The sequence below is a fragment of the Aspergillus mulundensis genome (assembly GCF_003369625.1).
Source record: "Aspergillus mulundensis strain DSM 5745 chromosome Unknown scaffold_3, whole genome shotgun sequence".
In the NCBI taxonomy this organism is placed as follows: domain Eukaryota; kingdom Fungi; phylum Ascomycota; class Eurotiomycetes; order Eurotiales; family Aspergillaceae; genus Aspergillus; species Aspergillus mulundensis.
The window spans coordinates 2,729,632-2,735,994 of NW_020797891.1; positions in this window are offsets into that span (position 1 = coordinate 2,729,632).

A 6,363-nucleotide genomic window follows, 5' to 3' on the forward strand; every position below is an offset into this window, starting at 1 on the left:
ACCCCGCACTAAAAATAATAAAAATTTATAAAAAAATTAGTAATATAATATAATATAAACTAAAATATATAAATATATGCTTAATAGCTAAAGCTATATTAATATAAAAAAAAATTATAATTACTAAAGCAGCGCTAGATAAAGGTCTAAAAATTAAAAAAAAAATTATTATAATAAATTAGTAAACTAGAACGTGATAATACTATAGGAAGGAGACTAACTTATATAATAAATTATTATTTTTATTAAGGGGGGCATTAACTTACAAAGTAAAGTTAAATATAAATATAATAATATTTATAAAATTAGCTACCTGCGTATTATTAGCTATAATAATTTACTTAATAATTATTTTAAATACTTAATAAGCTATTTTTAAGGTAGTAAGGTTTTTATAAGCTTATAGATTATTAGCTTTTATATATATAATATTAATAATATTAAAAATATTTTATAGCTAGTTACCTACTAAAATAATATTAATAGCTATATACTTTAAAAGCGCCCTTTTTATATTATAATAAAACTAGTACTTCCCACCCCCTAAGTAATTATATATAAGGGCTTTTATTATAATATTTATAATAAATATATTTTTATTATAGCGCCCCGCGGTAGTAATATATATAATATATTATAAAATATAAAAATTAAGTAATAAAGTTATAAAGCCCGGGGGCGGTAAAAAAAATACTAATAAAAGCCTTATTAATAAGGGCGGTAAAAATAGTAGCAGGGGTAATAATAATAATAATAATAATAGTAGGGGCACGTAAGTATTAAAATTAAGTTATTTTAATAGCTAGTATATTAATAGTTATTAATATATAAGTAAAAAGCAGGAAAATATAATCTTATATACTAAAGGTAAAATAAAAAGTAAAGGCTAAAACTAAGGCTTAACTACTATAATAAAAAAATATAAAATAAAATACTATAATAAGATAAATAACCACTAATAATAATATTTAAAGCGTGATATAAAACTATATTAAATATTAAAGTAAAAAAAATATAAAGTAAAGGGCAAGCATAAAAAACCTTAAAAAAAATAAGGTTTAAAACACGTGGTATAATAAAGGTTATAATAAAGGTAAATTATATTTAATTTAACTATTAAAAATAGTTTTAAAAATATAAAAATAATAAAAGCTAAATATAAAAAGCTTATTAATTAAATTAAAAAGGCAAGTACGTAGTAAAATATAAAAAAAAGGTAAATAAAAGGCTAATATAATAACATGTTAATAACTAAAATAAAATAACTATATATTATAAATAGCTATTAAAGGCATTAAAAAAAGTATAAAAATAAAAAGATTTAGCTATTTAAAGCTTAAAGTCTTATTATAAAAACTAAGCATAAAATAAAATAAAATATACAAGCCTAATAATATTAATATAAAATTAATACTACTAAAATAAATAATATAATACTTAAAAAGCATAAAAAAGGGTAAATATAGGGTATTTTAACCCTAAAAATATAATTAAATAATTAAAAAATAATAAAAATATAATAAAAAGGTGTATACTTATAACAAGCATTTTTAATTAAGTTATAAAAAAAACTTAAAAAAAAAAGATTATAAAGGCACTTTAGTATTAAAACTAAAATATTATATTTAGCTACTACAGGCAGCAACGCTATATTTAAATTTAAAAATAAAATAAAATAATTAAATTAATTTTTTATACCTAACTTTAAACATAAATTACACGCGAATTATAATACTTTATAAATCTAAAAATAACTTATTTTATAGTGCTTAATAAGATTTATAATTTAAATTATATTTTATAAAGTATAAATATAAATTTATAGATTACAAGGGTATAATTACTTAAAAAAAGAAAGTATTATTATTATTATTATAATATTATAACTATATAATATTATAATAATATAATTTAATAGCCTAAGGCTACCAGGCAAAGGAACTTTAGTGTTAAACTAGCTACATACTAAGGTAGCGGCTAGTTATATAATATATAAAATACTAAGTTTAACTTTAAACTTTAACTTAAAAAAATTAGTAATTAGTTCCTACTATAAATATACGACGCCTTTCTTATTACAGTAATTCACGTTTTCCTAAGCTTACCGCAGTATATAAACGCGACTCACAAAATAATACTTAGTCCAAGTATTTAAATACTTTAGTAGTATTATAATAACTAGGTAACTAGTTAGTTATTTTTAATATATACCTAGTATTTTTTATAATAACACGCTACTAAATAATAAAAAATTTAATAAATTTTTTAATAATTTACTTAATAAGCTTGGCTATAACCCAGAAGCTTTATATTATTAATATTTATAGTATAATTAGCTTACTAATCCTAAAAAACCTTAAAGGGGGATAAGTAAGGCTAAACTATTACTTAATTACTTTATATAGTTTGCACAAGAAACACTACCTAAACTTTATATAAAAAAATATTAAGGCTAGCTATTCTTAGGAATAGGCTTTTAAAATAATTATTAAGCATGTTAAAAACATGCCAAAATATTTATTTAAGATAATATTTATAATTTACATAGCAAAGCTTTTTATAGCCCTAAAAATATTTTATACTAATTATTTAAAAAATATGCAAAGCAAGGTTTTTAATCTAGTGTTTTATAATATAAAGGTGTAGATTATATATAAGCACTTTATTACTTACCTTAAATATAAAAAAAAGAAAGATAAGCTAGTTTATAGCTAGACTTTTTATAAGTTTATACTTTAAATATTATTTTATACCTATAATACCCCTTTTTTATTTTATTCTTTTTTACTTTATTTTACATTTTTTAAATCTGCACTATGCTTTTTAACATAATTTTACTTTCTTTTTTTATATTTATTAAGCTTAACTTTAGTTACTACCTATTTCCATGTGGTTATAAGCTTTGCTTATTTTTTTTATTACTTAGTATTATAAGTTATATTTTATTTATTAAGCCCAGCTCCAACTTAAATTTTTTTTAGTATTTTTAATTTTTTTTTATTACTTGGTATTATAAGGTATTATAAGTCATGTTTATTTATTAAGCCTAGCTTTAACTTAAATTTTTTTTAATATTACTAGTTTAGCTTTTTTATATACTACACTTTTTTAGCGGGGGGGATATATGGCGGCACTATAAGCCATATCCTAAAATATAGGTTCTGCCCTATACTACCACCCCAGGCACATAATTATAGCTACTTTGGCCGCTTCGCGGCTTAGCCAAGAATTTAAGACTTTTTATATTTGCATATGGTGCATATTTGCTACCACACCTAACCTTATACCGCAAAACTAGCCCTGTATATACCTAAAAAATAATAATAGTAACTTAATAATATTTTATTAATACTTAAAGCTAGTGTAATTAAGTATTATATTTTATTATAAAATACTAAAACCAAGTATTTATAAAAGCTTAATAAAAACCTTTATATAATTTATTAATATATTATATTAAATACTGCTATAGTAAAATTAAACTACCTAATAAAGTAATTAAAACTAGTTATAAATAAACTAGTATGATAAAATTTGAATTTTTTTTTTATAAACGCGGCAAACAAGTACTAGGTAATGATATTAGTAAATAAGAATATAGTAAAAATAATATTTTTTATTATTTTTAGCTAGTTTATATATTAAAAAATAAGGTAAGAACTTACTAAAGCACCGGGAATATATTACTAATTAAAGAATTTTATTACTAAAGCAGTCTTATTTTTTTTATAAAAAACCACTATTATTAGCATATTTTAATATTATATTTAAGTATTTTATAAATAATAATACTAAAGGGGCACCTGTTATAAAAGCCTTAATTTTATTTTTTTATTTATATTACTTTCTTTAAATAACTTAGTTAAAACTAACATTATTTCCCCGTAAAACCATGTTTTTTACTATAAAAGTAAAAATTTTAGGCCATGCTTGCATAAAAAATAAGCATTATTTTTTTATAAATAAAATTAAAACTTTTTTATTATAATCTATTTTTATAAATAAACCTAGCCTTATGCGGTTATTATATATATTACCCTTTATAAAATTTATAATTCTTGGTAAAGCTAACATAATAACTATATTAAAAAAAATGTTAAAAACTAAAAAAAAAATAAAATAAAAAAGTAGTTAATTTTATTTAGGGGCTAGTATAGTAAAGCACCTAAAAAAAGCTATAGGCATATATAGCTAATATTACTTTAAAAAAATAAGTATAAATAGTATTACCTTAGTATTAACATGTTAAAGTATAGTACTAAAAAGTTTTTTTTTTAAATATAAAACTATTTTCCTAGTACCATAATATTATAAGCTACTAAAATAATAAAAAGGCTTATTTTTTTTCTTTTTTTTTAAATATCCGGCCTAAAAACCTAATATACTATAAATAAATAAAAGGTCCTTATGGTATTAAAAGGACTTAGAAAAATAAAATAGCTAGTTATTAATTTCTTATATTTAGTTATTATATACACTAATTATTTTATTATTTACTAGGTTATAAAAAATTAATTTAATTACACGGGATAAGTTATAAGATAGTAATATTACTTATAAAAGTATAATTTAAAATTTATTTATATTCTAGGGAGACTTTAAGTAATTACTAATAAGTTATTTTATATTTTATACTAAAAGATAATAAATAAAAAAAAATTAATTTTCTTTATTAGTATTTACTTTTATAAATTTAACTAAAAGCGCGGAGGCGCTATAAATAAATAATTATTAGTTATAGTAATATTAGCATTCCTATTAATATAAAAATATTATAAAAAAGGTAAAAAAGGGTAAGCTAATAAAATGTTTTTTTATTATGCTAACTAGCAAGATAATACTAGTATATTAAAAAAAATAACTTATAAGTAAAATACTTATTACCTTATAAAGTGCTAAATACCTTATAAAAATTTTATAAAAGTTATAAATATTTTATTATAAAAATCATGCTAGCTTGGGCTATTAGCAAGTATTAATAACTAAAATAATAAAAATAAATTAAAAAGTATTATGCCTGTTATTTATTTTATTAAGCTATAAAATTAAAATTTTTTTAGTATTTTATATATTATACAGGTTTTAAAGCTATTTGAAGTGCTAGTAATAAATTATATTAGCCTTATAAGTCCTATAAATTAAAATAGTAATACTTATATTATAATTATTTATAATTACTTTTTATAGTTTATTTTTATTAATATAGTACTAATAAACACCATAGTAATATTATAAATATTTATATAAAAAGTTATATTATTAATTAGTTTTTTACAAGTAATATATACTAATAATAAAAGTTATTTTTATAAATAAAAGTTTTAAGTAAAAGTAAATTAATATAAAATATATACCATGTTTATACCTGTTTTTATACCATGGTTTATTAGCTTAGTAAAAAAAAGTAGTAAAATTAATACTTACTACTTTTTAATAAAAAATATTAATAAACCTAGTAATAATTCTTAACTAAAATTTAAAGGTAACTACTATAATTTTATTAATAAATATATAAATTTTTTAATTATATAGCTTTACTATATTTAAAGTCCTTTTTAAATTAATTATTTATAAAAGCAAATTAATTATTATTAAAAAGCTAGTTAAAAAGTTTATAAAAAAACCTAGCCTTATTAATAGTAGTATAAGGTATAAAACCTTATAAAGCTATTACCGTGTTAAAAGTATTTGTTACACCCACGGGTGCCAAGCCCCGATAAGATAAGGGAACTAATAAAATAAGAGTTATAATAATATTAACCCCCCATGTAGTAATAATATTATTACTATTTTAATAATATATTTAAGGCTAATGCCCTAGCAAAGAATAATTAGCTAAAAATTAGTTTTTATATATTTTAGGCCTTAAGATTTAATATTAATCCTTTATTAAATAGCCTTTTTAATACTTTATTTTATACCTAGTTAGCCTACTCGAGGTTTTTATAGTTTTAACTTTTTTACTTATTAATTACTTATAAAACATGTACTATACTACTAGTATACTTATATTTTATTTTTAAATAGGACTATTTTAATAGTCCTAAAAAAATCCTTTAATACTTAATAATTTTTTATTATTAAAACTATTAAAAGTACTATTATAAAAAATTATTAAAACACTTATAAAACACTAGTAACCTAATAATTATAAAATATAAAAAGGTATATTAAGTATTTAAAAAATTAATTAGCTAAATATAATACACCTTTAAAATAATATTAATATTAAAATAATTTACTAAAAAATTATAATAAAATTAAAAATAAAAATATACCCAAGTATAATTTTAATTTAAGCCTGTAATAATATTTTAACTAGCTTGGTATTTTAAAATTAAACTTTAAAAAATACCTAAAAAT